General features: G+C 44.4%; 1 pseudogene; it reads left to right on the top strand.

Moving 5' to 3' along the window:
* Positions 1-1,150: 1,150 nt before the first annotated feature.
* LOC136573548 (myosin-9-like) lies at positions 1,151-8,302 on the top strand (annotated as a pseudogene).
* The last annotated feature ends 432 nt before the right edge of the window (positions 8,303-8,734 follow it).

Here is an 8,734-nt window from a genome sequence, read left to right as displayed (position 1 = left end):
AAAAAGACTAATAGAATGTCTTATGTGCAGGGTGGCTCAGCAAAAGCTGCACAATGTAACAGGACATTTGGTAAAGATTTGTCCAGAGACTCTAATGCAGATGATGATGTGTGGAAATTTTGCACGAGCAAATGTTTTCCTTGCAGGAAAGTACTGAGAAAACTGCAGTGTCTGCATTGGGTGCAAAAAAGTTCAAAAACCGTATGGTGCATAATGTGTTGTATGATATGTTTTCTGTGCACGATGATACAGTGAAAGCCGGACAGTGTGCACAGACATTTAAGGAAGATCTGTCTGAGGACTGTGTTGCTGACTGGGTGGTGCAAGAAAAGTCCATTAACCCTGAAGTGTCATGTGTGGGGGATGGTGGAACGTATTTTGTGCCTAATATGTGTAGATATGTTTTCCAAATGAAGTCAGGGTGTGAACAGGTAGCTGTAAGGAGTGCAGCCAACATCCATGTTGAGTTAGCACAACGATGCCTCCAGTGATAGAGAGAAGTAGTGAAAGCAAACTAAAGCTGCCTGAGAAGACAGATAGTACTAAAGGTGCAAAGAAGAAAAAGAAGAGAAAAAAGGCTGCTGCTAGTGAAACAAGTGAGGTTGTCAGGGAAGATCTTGAGGTCAAGGGTGAGACAGCAAGAGAACGCTTGTTTAAAATTCAGCAAGGATTTGCACCAATGCAAGCCTGCATGGGGTTTCTTGAGGAAGCATGTCAGACTGCTGGTGAAAGACTTGACACGCAGTTTGAGAAAGAAAGGGCCAACTTGTGTCTGCTTGGAGAAGAGGCCAAGAGGCAAAGGCTGTTAGCAGAGGAGCAGAAAGATAAATTCCTAAAATAAAAGGAAAGTATTCTCCAGGAAGCTGAGCAGCTGAAAGCAGAGAATGCAGCTCTCTTAAAGGAGAATAAGTACCTTGGGAGATTGGCTAAGGAGGAAGCTAAACACAGGGTGTTGCTGGAACAGAAGAATGTTCAGTGTGAACAGAGCCTAGAAGAGATGGTAAGTGAGAAAAAGAAGTATGAGGGATATCTTTCAACAGCCCATGAAGAGATACAAGACCTCAGAGATGTAGCCAGAGATGAGGCTGATCGCAGAGTATGTCTGGAGGCACAATTGGTGCAGTATGAACAGGACTGTAAGAACCTGCAAATGAAAACCCAAGAGTTGGAGAAGACGTATTGCAAGTTAGAAAGAGCATCTATAGATGCAGGGAATCAAACTACAGGCTTGCAGAATCAAGTTGCAGAGTTGACAATGCAGTTAGCAAAGAAAAAAGGTGAATTGGAGTCCCAGCTAAGTCAGCTTAAGGAAAAGCTGGAAATGGAGAAAGCTGCTTGCAGTCAGGCAGAGAAGCAAGCAGAGATCTTGAAAGACAGACTGGGTCACAAGGAAAACCAGAAAGCACTGCATGAGAGACTGGTGTCCCAGCTACAGATGAGCTTGGATGAGGAAGCTGAAGAATATTAAGCTCAAAGCCAGGAGCTTGAACAGAGTCATGCTCTCATTGTGGGGGAACTGACCAAGCAGTTGAAGAAAATTGAAAAAGTGAAAGAAACGTTGAAAATTGAGTGTATTGAGCTGACCCAAAAGGTGAAGGTCTTGTTGGAAGGCAAACATGAATTGGAATACAAGAAAAATGCAGTAGAGATGCAGCTTCAAGAGCTACAAGCAAAAGTCACTGAAGGTGACAGAAGGCAGACAGCGTTGTCTGAGCAGGTGAATAGGCTGCAGGTGGAGCTGGAAGCTCAGATTGAAGAGTCCCAGAAGCTACTGCAAGAAGAGATGCAGCAGAGGCTTGGTCTCAGTGCACACCTGAAGACAATGCAAGATGAGAAAAATGTGTTCCTCAAGAAGTTAGAGGAAGATGCACAAACTAAGAGAGACTTGTCAGAGCAGATTGCAACCCTTCAGGCTGAGGTATCGGTTCTGGAAAAGAAAATGGAGAAGAGTGCCGTGTGCTTGGATTCTGTTGAAGAGCAAAAGAAGAAAGTTCAAAAGGAGTTAGAAGCTGCAAATCAACGGTATGAAGGAAAAGCAGCTGCTCATGACAAACTAGAGAAGGCTAACACTAGACTTCAGCAAGAAGTAGAAGATATCGGTATGGATCGGGGTCACCAACATCAGATCATGTCCAACCTGAAGAAGGAACAAGAGAAGTTTGATCAGTTGCTTAGTGAGAAAGAAACCAAAGTAATCTCCTTGCAGCGCACCCTGGAAGACGCCTTCAAAATGAAGGCTGAGTTAGAAAGACTTAACAAGCAGTTGTGTTCAAGTCTGAACAGGGAGAAACAGAAGCAAGAGAGGCTTCCGGATGAGCTTGAGAGAAAGTCAGAGCATTTAAAGGGACAGCGTGTGATCGTCCAAGCATCACAAGAAGACATAGCTCAGGTGAAGCTCCAGCTGTCACAGGTACAAGCAAGTGAACTGTTTGCAGAGTCTCACGGCTTGATGAAATATAAAGAGGTTGAAGTCCAGAGGTTGCACAGAAAACTAACAGACATGATAGTGGCAAACCAGCAGATGGAAGTAGAGATGACCCATATGCAGAAAGAGCTTGCAGTGGCAGAGTGTGCCAGAAGACAAGTGTTACCATGTAAAGAAAAATTATTTTCAGCAGCACTCACCGTAACCCATAAGGGGGGGGGGGGGGGGTTTCTTCCACATGTAGTGTCCTGCACGCCTAGCTGGGATTGAATCCTAATCCCATAGATTCAAACAGAGTAGAAAAGAAAAATAGGCAGCAGAGTCCAGATCTTCAGGTGCAATAAAGACTTATATTTCCATCAGAACATCACATCATCATGAAATACAGCGACGTTTCGACCGTTACACAGATGGTCTTTGTCAAGCTTGACAAAGTGTTACCATGTGGCGGTTGCTGGTCCTCCCGGGGCATCAGTGTGCGGGGTCCCGCGGTCAGGGCGCGTCCCCCCGGCTTGTTGTCCAGATGCCGGGGGTGTGGGTGCCTGGCCGGCGTGGTGCTGGTGGCGTGTTGCACCTGTGAGTGCAGCTGCCGTGCACGAGCTCCCTTTTAATATCTTCTGTTGGGAGTTGGCTGCTTCCCTCTTTCCACTCCAGGGCAGAGGCTTTTGTTTAAAGGTCGGGCAGAGACTGGCAATCACTGCCAGTTATTGGTTTCCTTCAGTATGCTAGCTGGTCTGTCTCGGTTGGTCTCCTGCTTCTGTCATCTTATCTGTTATACTTTGTTATCGTCTGCCAGGTTTTTCCATCTGCCTCAGTTCTGCTTAGTATTGTTCATGTTGGTCATTTACATCTGCCTTTTCTGTCAGTATTCTACACTTTCCATACAGGTATGCCAGCGTCCCTCTTTTGGTCCCTAGTGAGAGTAGCTCTTTGCTTTGCTAGCGAAAAGGCTCATCATTGGGCAGAATTCCTGCCGTTGGCAGAGTTTGCGCTACACAACCGTACTTGTTCTTCCACTGGGGGATCTCTAATCCTGTGCGTATATAGTCAGCATCCTCGCTTCCTTACAGCTATTGCTTCTCTGCCTGTCCTGCAGCTGATGTCGCCACAGATGCGCTGCAGGGGTATGGAAAGAAGTACAGAAGAACCTGGAAGCAACGGGGGCTCGTATACAGTTGCGTAGTGGGAGGAATCTGTCAGTATCTAAACCTTACAGGATGGGACAGAAGATATATTTGTCTTCTAGAAATCTCAAATTGAAGGTTCCGTCTTTGAAACTGGTGCCGCATTACGTGGGTCCCTTTGTCATCACGCGTGTAGTAAATCCGCTTGCTTATGAACTTGATTTGCCTGCTACATGGAGGGTTTCTTGGGTTTTTTCATAAGTCATTATTGAAACCTTTTGTCCCTTCGGTAAAGGTACGCCAGCATCCCTAGCGAGAGTAGGGATCGCCACCCTGGAATTAGCCAGGGGTGGAGGTCAAGTAGGCAGGGACAGGGGTTGTGGGTGAGATCTAGGGCACCCGGGCTGGTGTATCAAGGGTAGTATACCGTAACAAGAGCAAAAAGAGAGAGATAAACTCACTGATGAATTGCAAGTAGCAGTAGTGAAAAGGCTCTAGTTGTGGAAGAAGTGAGACTATTAGAATCCAGTACGACACAACTAGAGGAAAATGAAATAACCGGTAGAGTGTTTGCGGTTCTCACTGTCTCATGTGGAGACCATTCAGAGTGGAACAGATCTCTCTGTAGAGAACACAGTCCTGAGGGAGATGGAAAACCCAGAAGTTGTGCAAGAGTCAAACTCGACAAATAAATGTGAACATGACCTGAAGTTCCCAATAGAGACACGGCAAGAGTTCCTAAACATACACCTGGAAGGTGAGGAAAAGGCCATTGAAGGGTTCTTGGGCCATTCATTAATTGACCTGAGTCAGAAATATCAATAGAAGCTGAATGGTTTAAAAAGAGAGCTAGTAGGAAGTTTACAGGAAGCAAAGGTCACCAGTTGGGCTAAAACACGGTCCCAGTTAGAATTGGAAGCAAGGGCTTGAGAGAAAAATACTGAATCGCTACCTTTGACACGTCCTCGGAAAGTGGTGTCAAAAGAAAAGGTGTGGTTTCCAAAGGTTGCCAAGAAGTCAAGCGCGAAGATGAAACTCATGGAGTCAGATAGTTGTTTTGCTAAAAGGGAGGCTCAGAGATTAGACAAGTCTAGGGCCCAGTTCAGACAAGTAAAAAGAAAGAAAATCCGGATGAAGAATTTTAAAAAGGAAGTAAAAACCATGAAAGTAAAAGTGAGAGTTGAGCTACAGATAGAGGCAGAACAGCCCTCTGAGTTACAAGAGGTAGTAAAAATAAAAAGGGACCCCCAAGCCTGGAGTTTTGACCCAGGAGGGCCAAAAAGAAAGTGTGATACGGCCTACGGCCTATATCAAGGGGGGGGGGGGGGTAGTAGTGCAGTACACAGAATGGCCTGAAGAGGGCTGCATACAGGACTTTTGGTGCAAGGGTTAACACAAAGGGGTGAAGCAGGAACCAGAAAAGGGCCAGTTTCTGCCAGAATTAGGTGGGGAGAGGACCAGCGCAGCAGAGCTAAGGTGCTGCAGGCTGGTGGCCTAGCAAAGGCAAGAGTCCGACAGGGATGACAACCCTGGACTCCACACCCAGGTGGGGTGCATATGAACTGTGCTTTTTATGATTCCGGTGATGACAAATAAAGGCTGGCAGGAGCCAGATAAAGAAATCCACGACTCTGGAGTTTCTACAAGTGTGGTGCCCCATTTCCATGTAGAAGAGGTCTGTGATCCCGAGGCGAGTGACCCCAACCTGCTCTCTCTCTCTCTCTCTCTCTCTCTCTCTCTCTCTCTCTATATATATATATATATATATATATATATATATATATATATACTGTATATATATATATACACTGTATATATATATATAATTATAATACTATCCAGTTAATATTAATATCATCTATTCAAAATGCCAAGAGTAAGTTGTATATTATGAATTTGTATATGGATTATGCGTTGGATGTCTCTGGCAACCTAGGTTGTCTGTTTTTTTTTCTGGTTTTAGATATGACTGCGAAACAATGATTTAGGATGCGCCTACAGTGAAATGCATTTGCGCTCTATCCTGCTTCAAGGATCACATAATTACATGAGCCACCAATTGCGCACAGTGGAACGCACGGTGCATTCCAATACGGGGAGGCGCAAGTACATCGTCATCCTGCGTCCTACACCGGTAACGTTAGTGAGCGACCAGATGGCGCGGTGTTTGGTAAGAGAAGGGATCTGTTTTTTATATAAATACTACATACAGTATTTGTGCTGTAAGTCCGTGCTTGAAAAAGGCGTCTAAGTACGCCGAAACGCATTGCAATACCCGTCAGACCTCAAACTCATTGGGTCTGTTATTGGCTTAAGTTTTGTTTATCTGCTGTACATGTGTTTATACCAATAAAATGGTATGTACACGCTATTTTGTAGCGTCAGTGATGCTTTTTTTCTTGAGAGAAATGTAGCATTGCGTCACTGCTACACGCAATTTTTTTTCTCGAGGAAAAATGCTGGATTTTGTAGCGAGAAGCTTAATAGGACTTTCTAATGTTAAAATTGCATCGCATAGCATGAAAATCCCAAGTTTGTGCTATGCGATAAACAAGGAGGCTCCATAGAAAAACATGGGCTACATCTTCTCCCTGGGTCCCCGACAGTGATCTTCTTCTGTTCTGGCCAGGGATTAAAAAACTCCCGCCTCCTGGAAGCGCTGGCTGTGATTGGCTGACACTTAGCTAATCACAACCAGCGCTCGATGAATGGCAGTGACTGAACCAATCACAGCCATTCATCGAGCGCTGGCTGTGATTGGTTAAGCGCAACTTTGTAGCACCACATGCGACTTTGTAGCACTACAAATCTTGCTATCTCTCATGCTACAAAACATCACTGGTGTTGAAGAACCCTTAGAAAAGCATGGGCTCTACATACATGCGATTTATCTCTCACAGACCATGGAAAGAATAGAAATGGAGAGGCACAAAGAAAGAGAAGTAAAAAACATTTTTAAAAATGCAAGGGATTTCTCACTTCTCAGGCTCGGAAATCTCTGCTATTGTCACCCCCATTAGATATACAGAATGGTACCTTGTGGAGGAGATGAGGAGAATGCTGGAAGAGTTAGCGGTGAGTGGAGAACAAGCAGAAATCAGAGAACCGTAGCTCAAAGGCAAAATGGCTTCCTATCTTTTGTTAGGCATAGACATGGGATGAACCACGATGAGATAGATGTGTGACAAAGATAGTGCCACAACCAGGTTAACTTCTCTAACCCTTTCCCCAATTTTCCCCATCCATACCCCCTACCCACCTGACCAACCCTCCAGGGGTGAGCCCTGGGAAACATGAGTCAAGTTTATTCCATAACAGCCTCATGATTGAAGGATAAAGTGGACTTGTTCTGGTTTTCAAAAATGTAAAAAACGTGAATAGCAAAGAGAGAATGGCAAGTAAATATTGAAAGAATTCTTATTGATGCTTATTTATGTTATATGTTACTTGTCATGCAAAAGGTCCTTTGCGACCAATATGCAAAAAGCTTTGCAAAAAACATACTGCACTGGGTTCACTCTAACTTAGGACCAACTCTGACCTCATACACAGTTGCTCCATCAGTCACTGTATGCCAGAGCTATTCTCTCTGACAAGCAATGCTTCTAGTGGAGAATACATCCACAATATAGCATGTGATGGAGCACAAAACCATTTTTTCAAATCCAATCCCATAGAAGTCCTATGCATTATGTCTTAGGGTGGATTCAGACGACCGTATATCGGCTCGGTTTTCACGCCGAGCCGATATACGTCATCCTCATCTGCAGGGAGGGGGGAGGGATGGAAGAGCCAGGAGCAGGAACTGAGCTCCCGCCCCCTCTCTTGCCTCCTCTCCACCCCCACTCCGCCCCTCTTCACTATTTGCAATGAAAAGAGGCGGGACGGGGGGAGGCTAAGTTCCGTGAATTAGTCCCGCTCCTGTCCTGCCTCTCTCCATTACAAATAGTGCAGAGGGGCGGAGAGGAGGCAGAGAGGGGCGCTCAGAGCACTGCTCCTGACTCTTCCAGGCTCCCCCCTGCAGAGAGAAACGGCGTATATCGGCTGGGCGTGAAAACCGAGCCGATATACATTCGTCTGAATCCAGCCTTAGGTAGCTTTGAAGAAAAAAACTATGATCTCCATGAAAAGCCTGTACTTCTCTTTACTGTAGCTGCACAATGTTTCTTGGCTGCCTTCATTGTGATATATAATGCAACATAAGGACTTAAACAGACGGGCGTCTTTTAATCCATGAAAATCACGGGCAAAACAAAACCATTGATTTCAATTGTCTCATTTTCACTACACAAGAGAAAAAATAAGACTTGTCCTATCTTTCAGCTTTTTTTTCAAACTCACATGCTATAGCGTGGAGTTTCAATAGTCCAAATACAAAACAAAACATGGCTCCTACGTTCAGGGGCATAACTATAGGGGATGCAGAGGATGCGGTTGCACCTGAGACCAGGAGTCTTAGGGTGCTCATAAGGCCTCTCTTCTCCATAAAGGGAGCCCAGAACTATGAATAAAGCATTATAGTTGGGGGCCCTGTTACAGTCTTTTGCATTGGGGCCCTGGAGCTTCAAGTTATGCCTCTGCTTGCGCTAATACGCCTCTGGGTGGTGAGCGTATTAGCGCATGCGCCCATGTGTTTTGCCCTAATTTTGTATTAGGTCATAGAATGCATGTGACCGTTTGTGACAATAATGCATGGCTGTTTTGTTGGACAGTTGAAGAAGCGGAGAAGACAGATGTAGGGAAAGTGGTCTAGCACAAAAGAGAATGACATTCATATGGAAGAAGTATATTTGTCATGATATAGCTAATGAACAGAAATGGTCTATAAAGTGTGCTGGCGTGCTCTTTATAAGTAATAAAAATAGCAGATTTTCTAGCTACTTTATGTTGAATATGAGTCATCACGATAAGATTTCCTGTGTGTATAAAGTTTCAATCAAGTAGACTGAATCAGAGTGAGAACTAGCAAAGCCGAACTATTTATAGTTGTATTAATATGAAAGCCAGAGGGACATTTTGTCATTTTTGAACAATATTACCAACCATTCAATACAGATATTTTGTATAGAATATAAATAACCTCAAGGCCAATCAATAATACTATCATTCATTTGTCTGGCATAATTGCGAAGGCAATTAGCTTCTGTTTTCTGAATTTTCTGAAAATTAGATTTAACTCCTTAAG

Source organism: Eleutherodactylus coqui, chromosome 7 (genome assembly GCF_035609145.1).
Source record: "Eleutherodactylus coqui strain aEleCoq1 chromosome 7, aEleCoq1.hap1, whole genome shotgun sequence".
NCBI classification, from domain to species: Eukaryota; Metazoa; Chordata; class Amphibia; order Anura; family Eleutherodactylidae; genus Eleutherodactylus; species Eleutherodactylus coqui.
Note: the sequence above shows the minus strand (reverse complement) of the source record. Positions and strands in the feature narration are given on the sequence as shown.